General features: G+C 47.7%; 1 non-coding gene across 1 annotated transcript; it reads right to left on the bottom strand.

Moving 5' to 3' along the window:
• Nucleotides 1-7619: 7619 nt before the first annotated feature.
• TRNAI-AAU (transfer RNA isoleucine (anticodon AAU)) lies at nt 7620-7692 on the bottom strand. The gene has a single exon. It is a non-coding gene; the product is annotated as a tRNA-Ile (tRNA).
• Between the last annotated feature and the right edge of the window lie 3170 nt (nt 7693-10862).

Raw genomic sequence — 10862 nt, 5'->3', positions numbered from 1 at the left:
TCTGTCATAGGGCTGTTCCCCTCCCATTCATAAGAACAGAAGAATGGCCATACTGGGTCAAACCAAAGGTCCATCTAACCCTACAACCTATCTGCCAACAGTGGCCAATGCCAGGTGCCCCACAGGGAGTCAACCTAACAGGCCAATGATCAAGTGATCTCTCTCCTGCCATCCATCTCCACCCTCTGACAAACAGAGGCTAGGGACACCATTCCTTACCCAGCCTGGCTAATAGCCATTCATGGACTTAACCTCTATTAATTTAAAAAGAACAAAGAGTACGTGTGGTACCTTAGAGACTAACGCATTTATGTGAGCATAAGCTTTCATGGGCTAAAACCCACTTCATCGCATTCACAGAGGAGCACTGGGCAGGGGAGAGCAGTGAGCACCTTTGCACTGCCACACGGTGCCCTTTGACCCCCTGGAGCCTGGGGTGACTACCGGGGGGGCCCCACCCCTGAGGCCGGCCAGGCTCCCCAGCACCAACAGCAGAGAACACAGGGAGACTGGCCACACAGTGAGCAGCGGGTAGCCTGGGCGGCTCGTAATGGAGGCTCGGGAGGGCTCAGCCTCCCCAAACCTTGCATCGCCAAGGGGACAGTGGGCCCATGACTAGGGGCTCTGGCCAAATTAGGCTCCCCTGGAAAAGTCTCCCCATGTCAGCCCCAGGGCTGAAGGAGCTCCCACTCCCTACTTCGGCCCGGGGGCTGCAGCAGGGGCACAGAGCTTCTCTGGTCTCAGGGTCGCAGTGGGGCAAGGGTAAAGGAGTGACAGGGTGGGGCCAGTGGGGGAAGGGGTGAACAGAGGTGACAGTGGATGGGGCCATGGGTGGAAGGTGTGGAAGGGGGCAGAGACAGAGACAGAAGGGGGGCCATGGTTCCAGTTCTGGGGCCCCACACTTGTTCTCCCTTTCCCTGGGCTTTGGCATCACTAGCCCCTGCTTAGCGACTAGGGTTCATTGGTCCCCGTAATGTGCGGTGTGACTCCTAGGGGGACACAGAGAAACATTCATGGGGGCACCTCAGGGCCTGAGCCAGTCCCCATGGAGGGCAGGGAGGGAGCAACACTCTGTCCCAGCTCTTCCCCAACCCCACCCTTAGCCTGAGACTCTGGCTCCCAGCCCGGCGCGTTGACCCCTTACCCCTCTCATCACCAAGCAAGCAACAGCTCCACTCCCAGCCCCAGTTCTCGACCCTGGCTTCTGAGGGGCCACAGCCAAGTCTATGAGTCTATACAAGGCACAGTGTGAAATGTTTTGGGACCACTGGTTTAGGGTGATATCCTCAGTCACGTCTCTGCAGTCCAATAAAAGCTATTCCTCACCCACCTACCCCTCCATCAGGACGGACTAGGTATGTTCTGCTGCCCTTCACTCATACAGGAAGGAGAATAACATTTCATTCCACTCAATCCTAAAGTGATTTGTAACCCACCACCATCCCAAACTGGTCATTTTGGGGAAGCGGCCCATCATGCTGCATAGCTAGGCAGAGTAGGTGTGTCTGTGCAAACACGGCCTGTTCCTGAAGTCTTTCCCCAGCTCCTCACTAGATGTGAGGGGGGAGCTCATTCAGACCCTGCTTCTGCTTAGTATTGGGAAACTCCTTAGTGTCCCTATCTCTGCCGGCCTTAGATTTCTCCTCCTGTCCCTTTCCTGACAGCTCAGATGAGGTGACTGAGTGGTTAAGGTGATCGACTGCTAATCCATTGTGTTCTGCCCGCATGGGTTCGAATTTCATCCTTCCTTGGAGGCATTTAGTTTTCACCCTCCTTTTATAAAACAACCATCTCCCCCTTTGGTACAATGACAGATCAAACAATGTTGCTTCCTGCAACAAAAACCTTCTGAGAAACTCAGACCCACCCCATTGCTTTAAATAAAATGTCTAAATCCACATTTCTAAAATGTTTTTCTCTAGTCCTTTCTCTAGTCCTTTTTATCTCAAAAGGTAACAGCCTCATAATCTCCCCCAAACACCCTGGGACCTCCCCAAATTATTAAAATACCCCAGTTCTCAGCAAGGCCATGATGGTGACCCACAGCTAGAGTGTCTAGGCCAAGCTGCTCTGAAGAAGGCAACTCAAATATTTTCTCTCTGCTTGGCAAGGTCTGACTCGGAAAACAAAATTCCCAAAACTGAAAATTTTCTGCTGAGAAACCAATACTAGTCTGTTTGGGGACTTTGGTTTAAATGTATTCTTATTATTATCTTCTGATTTCTGAATCAGTTTTGTCATCCAGGTGTGTTTCCAGCTGTTGAGTTGTGGGGGAGAGATGCCAAGTCATGCTGTCTCTATCCCTCTTTCGTAGTTTCTTCCAACTTTCTAGAAAGCTCCTTTGCTATGATGTGAGTCAAGCAGTGTCTATTGTTGCTGTGTTATCTCGGCGAAGTCTGCATTGTACACGGTTCCTGGGATAGTCCTTGGGAGTGTAGCTACTTTTAATGGACCAGCAGCGAGTCTGGCTCCTCCATTTTTGCACCTGAAAGGCTGGTGGGGGGCATTTCCCAACCTCATAACATATTTCTGTAAGGCACACAGAGCAAACTTCATAACTTCCAAAACCAATGTGAGCACATAGAATGCAAAAAGACTTTAAAGTTCAAAAGATGAACAGTTCAAGATTTTTAAAATGATACGTCACCAGGCATACTTTGTTCAAAACATATCATCACTATATGAGAGCGGTGAATATAGGGTTTCCAAGGTGCTACTTTGAGCACATTGATAAAGATGGTAGCATGGCTGGCCTGGGTCATCTGACTTGGGCTCATAGAGGTAAAGATGTGGGGCTAAAAACTGTGGTGCAGATATTTGTGTTCACGCTGAAGCCTGGGTTCAGAAACCCTCACCCCTCGTGGGGTCTCAGAGCTTGGGCTCAAGTCCATATGTCTGCACTTTAATTTTATAGTCTTGCAATCCAAGTCCCATAAGCCTGAGTCAGCTGACCCGGGCTTTGAGACAGGTGCCCTGGGTGCGTTAATCACAGTGTAGACATAACATTAGGGTAGGTCTACAGTGCAATGAAACACCCAGGGCAGGCCTGTGTTGGAGTAATCAGGGTCATGTGGTTTGGGCTGTAAAGTTGCAGTGTACGTGTCTCGGCTCAGGCTCAGTACCCTGTTCTCAGAGCCCAGAAGGTTGGGAGGGAGTTTAGCAAGTGGAAATGGTAAAACCGCAGTGAAGTATTACCCTGGACTCATCGCATTTCTCCACTGGTCTATCTGCTTTGGGGCAGGGACAATAACACGCTATATGCCCAGAGGCCTTTATTCCTCCAGGCTGCAAGGACTGAGGGGCTGTCAGGAAGTTGTCCCTTCAAACCCACACACAAAAAGGCCCTTCTGAGGAAAGGGAAAATCCTGAAGTGAAAAAGTAACATCAAAGAGGACTCCAGAGAGATAGTTTAAGATCTTGGTGGGTAGTTTACCACCTGACCAAGGACTTGAACCCTGGATCGTCCGATTAAAAGTCTGAAGCTCGGCCAACTGAGCAAGCCAGGACCACAAAAGAAAAGAACAACTTGGTGCAGAGGAGAAACTACTGAAGAAAACAAAAGTAGGAAACAATAGGGGAAACCTGCTACTCTCTCTGGCCTGGACAACACTATGAGTTTATATCAAATTTAGCAGCATTAAATCGCATTAACCCTGCACCTGTCCACACAACAAAGCCCTTTATATGGATATAAAGGGCTCTTAATACCGATATCTGTAATCCTCCCGACGAGGGGATAAAGCGCATGAAATCGTTGCATTAGATAGGGTTAGTGGGCCACAGCTTGTCGAATGGTATTAGGCCTCAGTCTATCTCCACAGTGCAACCATTGGTGACCGCTCTGGAAAGCATCTGAACTGGATGACACTAGCCAGTTAACAGAAAAAGACCGAGAAACTTTGAATTCTCATTTCCTGTTTCCCCAGCATGGAGCACTCATCAGCATTAGTGGCCATGAGTCCCAGAATCAAAAAAAGAGCTCCAGCATGACCGTAGGGAGATACTGAGCTGATCTCTCTATGGGGAGATGAATCTGTTTAATCAAGAACTCCGTTCCAAAAGATAAATGCCAAACATCTGAAAAAATCTCCAAGGCTAGAATGACGGAGAGCCACAGCAGGGAACTCACAGTACTGAAACTTAGAGCTGAGACAGCGTACCAAAAGCCAAAGAATGAAATGACGCTCAACGGAGGGAGGCACTGGACTTGTACTATCCCAGTCAACTCCCAAAAAACCATTTGAATTCTTGTCGAGTCCAAATCCGAAGGTCAAAAAACATTTGTGTATGTTCAGGGTATATGTCTCCCCCCTCCCTCCCCCGTGAAAGCAAAGGGAAAAAAATCATTCTCGCCTTTTTTCAATGTCATCATGTCTACTGTGATGCTGCGCTAGACGGCGGCTGCAGCCTACAAGCAGCATCCTTCTTCCCCTTCGAAGCAGACATACAGTAGACTGGTATCCACATCATCGGTCCCGTGATGCTCCTGGCTGCCTCGGTGAGGTCAGCTGGGTGCCTGGGCAAAATGGGAATGACTCCCACATTCTCTTCTTTAGCTTGTCTAATGGAGATTCAGTCCTGCCTGGAATATCATAGCAGCTGGAGGTGCTCGCCTCCCCTCCCCCCTTTGAGCTCTCTTGCAAGCAATAAATCAGTAATGGTTCAAATTCCGATCTTTATACTTCATCACACAAAATGAGGGACACTCCACGGTAGCCCAGGAGGGTGGGAGGAGAAGCAACGTGGGTTGTTGCAGGCACCCCCTAGATGGCATGCAGCTCATCATTTCTGTGGATGTCTGGGGCTCTACTGAGTGCCGCTTGCCTCTCTGGTTTCCTTAGTAGGCTTGCCCGATACTAGACAGGACTGACTCTCTCCTAGACAAAACTAGAAGGGAATACCTGGGAGCTCATTCCCATTTTTGTCCATGAACGCCTGGCACCTCATCGAGCCGGCCATGAGCACCCATGACAGAGCAGACAGTACATTGTGTAACTGGTAACTGTCATTGTCAACTTGCAAAGCACAAGACAAGTAGGCTAGTAACCATCTTTTTGCAACTTGCAAAAGGCAGAATGCTGCGGTGTACGCGCAGCTTCCGCGTCTGTCAGACACATCCAGTAGACATACTACTTGACATGAAAAAGCTGAACGGGCTCCATAGTTGCCGTGCTACTGCTGTCCGGCCCGGGCAATCCAGAGAAAGGATGCAAAATGATTGTTCTGTTGCTTCACTGGAGGGAGAGTGAGTGGACTAGACATTACCCAGAATCACCCACAAACACTGTTTTTGCCCTCATCAGGCATTGAATCTCATCCAGAATTCAGTGGGCGGAGACTGCGGGAACTATGAAATAGCTATCGATAGCTACCCCATGCAACGCTCCGAAATCAAACGCAAACCTCGTACATGACGCACAACCAGTTCCGAATTAATGGCTTAGTGTGCCGCGTGCGCTCAACTTAATAATCTGTTTCCTAAAAACTGGTTTCTGTAAAATCGGAATAATCCGTAGTGTAGACATACCCTGTGATTAACAACTTTGGTGGCTAATTGAAAGTCTGATGGTTCAACTCAAGTGAAAATGGAGGTGTTTTTTTTCAGTGATGAGAATCCAGACATTTAACAGTGAAATCTCCTCAATGCTGCCTAGCCTCATTGGGGAAGCACAAGCAAACTTTCCAGATGCATGGTGCTATAGTGTGAGCATAAGCTGCCTTCAAGCAGTTGCCTGGGTCGATTCCCAGCAATGCAGTGATGTGATGTTCTCTGCTGGAATGTTTAATTTCAGTCACACATGATCAGTTATAATGGAATGAAAATCAATGTCCTGCAGGGCATTCAAAACAACAAATGGAGGAAGAAAGGGCGGACTATAACTAGAGTTGGGTTACCTGGATTAACAGTTGGTTTACTTCTTAAAAAAATTTCTTTACTTCCCTCTCCCTTTATAGACTCGAGCTTTAAGGTCAGAAGGGAGCAAATATGACATCAGTCCACCTGCTGCACCTTACAGGCAAAAACCCCTCCCCTCTGGAATAGACCCGGAGGGAGCAGCTCTGCTCAGCCCCTACCCAGGCAGCACATGAACCTGCTCCCACCTTCCCCCAATGGTGTGCCAGAGATGTGCCAGCAGCACTAAGGTGGCTCCCTGCCCACTCTGCCTCTGTCCCTCCATGCCACTCCCAAAAATGGGTGGCAGGTCCTGGCATCCCCTGGGGCGGGGGAAATGTCTCCATTCATTGCTCCTGCCCCAAGTATCAACTCCGCAGCTCTCATTGGACAGGAACTGCAGCCAATGGGAGCTCTGGGGGTAGCGCCTGCAGGCAGCAGAGCACGGAGACCCCCTGGCATGGCTCACCTAGGAGCTGCTGACGCAGGGTTGTGTGATCCGGTTACTTTGGGAGCTGCACTGCCTGGGGTAAGCGCCACCCCTCCTGCACACCAACCCCCTCCCCCAGCGCAGAGCCAGCACCACGCACCCAATTTTCCTCCCATAGCTTTGCTTGTCTTCCTTTCACCCAGAGCCATCCTACTTCTCCTGGGATGCAAGTAGCCATCCCTGGGAAGCCAAGAGGCAGGCACAGAATTCTACCTCCCAGTAGCCAACCGCACCTCCTCAGGCTTTGCAGAATGAATGGTGAAACTCTACTAACCCCACTTAGCTGCATTGAGATGCTTAGCTTCTGCCCTGACTTCTTCAGCTCGACTTTCCTCTTTTGCCCCATTCCTGCCTCACTCCCTCCTTTGGCAAGTCACACAAAGGAGGCCAGCAGGAAGAGCCGGCCTCCGTAGGCCAACCACCCAGGGCAGAGGAAGCCAAGCCACAAGGCTTCAAAAGGTGACTGGGCAAGATCCTCTAGCTTTCCTCTGCTGATGCCAAGGCTTTTCCCTCAGCACATTTCACCACCCTCTGCCATGCAGGGGTTGGGGTTATCGCAGGTGTTACCCAAAATTGGGCCAGTTGGTAAGCGTAGGGAGGACTAATGACCCACCAGAGTTTGGCAGAAAGCAGCATATTTATTATACTGACAGGTAAGCTCAAAATAAGCGGCGGAGGCGGGGAGAGGGGTCACACTCGCACTCCTAGGACTGGCATGGCACTGGAGATGTCAGGATTGTGCAAGATAAGTGTCCCACAGCGCAGCTATGGACGGTGTGATGAAGGTAAGTCTTCCAGAGGTACAATGAAATACAACGCAGAGAACCACTGGCCAGGCGGTCCAGGCAAAGGGCATTCACTGGAGGTACAAGCTTGTGAGTGCTCTCCTGAGCACATGGCCCCTTCCCCTTTTAAGGGCCTGCACCTCATGGCCTCCGACTGAGATGACTTGGCTGCATCTGCTTGGTCACACTCCACCTTGGGCAGTGTTCATTCTCTGGGTGTTCGCTGCCTAATTAGAGTCCCAGACACCTTGTCTACCTGGGAGATCTTCTGCTCTTCAACCAGAACATTCATCCCACAAGCAGTCCAGGAGGGATCGAGAGGGGAAAAGCCACTTTACAGGCATTCAGAGAGGGAGAGGAGAAGTATAACAGATCTTTTGAGCATAGGAATCACTGCTGCTCCTACAACAGCAGGGACAGGCCAGGAGGAGCTGGGAAAATTAAGCTCCTTTGTTTCTGCCTGGTTTTGAACCAGGGACCTTTTGCATATTAGGCAAACATAATAACCACTACATTACAGAAACTCTATCACAAGGCTGTTCCCCTCCCTTCATAAGAACATAAGAATGGCCATACTGGGTCAGACCAAAGGTCCATCCAACCCTGCATCCTATCTGCCAACAGCGGACAATGCCAGGTGCCCCAGAGGGGCTAAACCTAACAGGTAATGATCAAGTGATCTCTCTCCTGCCATCCATCTCCACCCTTTGACAAACAGAGGCTAGGGAATCCCATTCCTTACCCATCCTAGCTAATAGCCATTCATGGACTTAACCTCCATTAATTTATCTGCAAAAAGAAGGAGGAATACTTGTGGCACCTTAGAAAATGAACAAATTTATTTGAGCATAAGCTTTCCTGGGCTAAAACCCACTTCATTGGATGCATGCAGTGGAAAATACAGTAGGAAGATAGATAGATTATATATATATACACACACAGAGAACATGAAAAAATGGGTGTTGCCATACACACTATAACGACAGTGAGCAGTTAAAGTGAGCTATTATCAGCAGGAGAAAAAACCTTTTGTAGTGATAATCAGGATGACCCATTTCCAACAGTTGACAAGAAGGTGTGAGTAACAGTAGGGGGACAAATAAACATGGGGAAATAGTTTGACTTTGTGTAATGACGCATCCACTCCCAGTCTTTATTCAAGCCTAATTTAATGGTGTCCAGTTGGCCAATTAATTCCAATTCAGTAGTCTCTCATTGGAGTCTGTTTTTGAAGGTTATTTGTTGTAATATTGCGACTTTTAGGTCTATCATCGAGTGACCAGGGAGATTTGGAATATGTCTCCGACTAGATTTTTGAATGTTAAATTCTTGACATGGGATTTGTGTCCATTATATCTTATTATGTAGAGACTGTCTTGGTTTGGCAATATACATGGCAGAGGGGCATTGCTGGCACATTATGCATATATCACCTTGGTAGATATGCAGGTGAATGAGCTCTGATAGTGTGGCTGATTGTGATTAGGTCCTATGATGGTGTCCCCTGAATAGATATGTGAACAGAGTTGGCAAGGGCTTTGTTGCAAGGATAGGTTCGTGGTTAGTGTTTTTGATGGTCGTTGCTGGTAAGTATTTGCTTCAGGTTGGGGGGCTGTCTTAAGCAAGGACTGGCCTGTCTCCCAAGATCTGGAGAGTGAGGATCGTCCTTCAGGATGATTGTAGATCCTTGATGATGCGCTGGAGAGGTTTAGTAGGGAGCTGAAGGTGACGGCTAGTGGGTTCTGTTACTTTCTTTGTTGGGCGTCCTTAACAGGTGACTTCTGGGTACTCTCTGGCTCTGTCAATCTGTTTCTTCACTTCAGCAGGGTGGTATGTAGTTGTAAGAACACTTGATAGAGATCTTGTATGTTTGTCTCTGTCTGAGGGGTAGAAATGCGGTTCTATCTTAGAGCTTGGCTGTAGACAATGAATCATGTGTGTGTCTGGATGGAAGCTGGAGGCAGTAGTAGGTAAGCAGATCAGTGGGTTTCCAGTAAGGGTGGTGTTTTATGTGACCATCGCTTATTAGACACTGTAGTGTCCAGGAAGTGGATCTCTTGTGTGGACGGATCTAGGCTGAGGTTATGATGGTGGGATGGAAATTGTTGAAATCATGGTGGAATTCCTCAAGATCTTCTTTCCATGGGTCCAGATGATGAAGATGCATCAGTCGTAGTGCAAGTAGAGTAGGGGCTTTAGGGATGAGAGCTGAGGAAGCTTGTTCTAAGTCAGCCATAAAAATGTTGGCATTCTGTGGCCATGTGAGTACCCATAGCAGTGCGCGCTGATTGAATATACTTGTCCCCAAAATGTGAAATAGTTGTGGGTGAGGACAAAGTCACAAAGTTCAGCCACCAAGTTTGCCTGACATTATGGGGATACTGTTCCTGACGGCTTGTAATCCATCTTTGTGTGGAAGTTGAGTTAGAGGGCTTCTGTCTCCATAGTGGCCAAGATGGTGTTTTCTGGAAGATCACAATGGACTGTAGTTTCCTCAGGAAGTCAGTGGTGTCTCAAAGATAGCTAGAGTGCTGGTAGCGTAGGGCCTGAGGAGGGAGTCTACATAGCCAAAATCCTGCTGTCAGAGTGCCAATGCCTGAGATGATGGGGATCCAGAATTTCCAGTTATGGGATCTTGGGTAGATGATAGAATACCCTGGTTGGAGTTCTAGGGTGTGTCTGTGCAGATTTGTTCTTGTGCTTTTTCAGGAGTTTCTTGAGAGAGATGTCGTTTCTTTTGGTAATCTCAGTGGGACAGAGGGAATGGCTTGAGAATGTGGTGTTAAGAGCCACCTAGAGCCTCTCGTTCATATTCTGACCAGTCAATGATGACAACAGCACCTCCTTGTCAGCCCTTTTTTATTATGATGTCAGAGTTGTTTCTCAAATAAATTTGTTAGTTCTAAGGTGCCAACAAGTACTCCGTTCTTTTTGCTGATACAGACTACATGGCTTCCATTCTGAAACTTACTAATTATCTAGTTTCTCTTGAAACCCTGTATAGTCCTAGCCTTCACAACCACCCTCAGGCAAGGAGTTCCACATATTGGCTGTGTTTGTGTGAAGAAGAATTTCTTGTATTGTTTTAAACCTACTGCCTATTAATTTTCCTTTGTGGCCCTAGGTCTATATATATGGGATCAAGTAAATAACTTTTCCTATTCACTTTCTCCACCCACTCATGATTTATATACCTTTATCATATCCCTCTTAGTCTTCTCTTTTCCAAGCTGAAAAGTTCTAGTCTTTTAATCTCTCCTCATATGGGACCCATTCCAAACCCTAAGCATTTTAGTTCCCTTCTCTGAACCTTTTCAATGCCAGTATATCTTTTTTGAAATGAGGAGACCACATCTGATGCAGTATTCAATTATGAGGTGATTTATATGGATTATATAAAGGCAGTAAGATATTCTCTATCTTAGTCTCCTTTTTTAAATGATTCTCTACATCCTGTTGGCTTTTTTGACTGCTGCTGCACACTGCTGTGGTCGCTAGAGAACTATCCATGATGACTCCAAGAATCTCTTTCCTGATTAGTTGTAGCTAAATTAGCCCCCATCATATTGTATGTAAGTTGGGGTATTTTTTCCAATGTGCATTACTTTACTTTATCCACATAAAATTTCATTTTCCATTTTGTTGCCCAATCACAGTTTTGTGAGACCCTCTGAAGTTCTTCACTGTCTGCTTT

Source organism: Chelonoidis abingdonii, chromosome 18, assembly GCF_003597395.2.
Source record: "Chelonoidis abingdonii isolate Lonesome George chromosome 18, CheloAbing_2.0, whole genome shotgun sequence".
Taxonomy (NCBI): domain Eukaryota; kingdom Metazoa; phylum Chordata; order Testudines; family Testudinidae; genus Chelonoidis; species Chelonoidis abingdonii.
This window is presented reverse-complemented; position numbering and strand designations above follow the sequence as displayed.